Here is a 216-nt window from a genome sequence, read left to right as displayed (position 1 = left end):
AAAAATTATGAAATGAAAGCGGGAAAGAGAGTAGCACTTTTCTGCCTGTTCTCTTCTGTGTTACCCTTTACTAAACAAGAGCATTCTTCTGTCCACAATGCAGCATACCCTATGCAACTGTCCTCCAGCATCTCTAGCAGCTGCTTTTCCTTAACTGGCAATTCAGGGTTGCATACATGAGAGGGAGATTCCATCTTTTCTTATTAAGAAAGTACA

General features: G+C 40.7%; 1 pseudogene; it reads right to left on the bottom strand.

The window, feature by feature from the left end:
• LOC104158651 overlaps positions 1-216 on the bottom strand; it is a 34,288-nt pseudogene that overhangs the window by 24,099 nt on the left and 9,973 nt on the right.

Source organism: Cariama cristata, unplaced genomic scaffold (assembly GCF_000690535.1).
Source record: "Cariama cristata isolate BGI_N322 unplaced genomic scaffold, ASM69053v1 scaffold1273, whole genome shotgun sequence".
Lineage (NCBI taxonomy): Eukaryota > Metazoa > Chordata > Aves > Cariamiformes > Cariamidae > Cariama > Cariama cristata.
The sequence above is the reverse complement of the archived record's forward strand: the minus strand, read 5'-3'. Positions and strand labels throughout refer to the sequence as shown.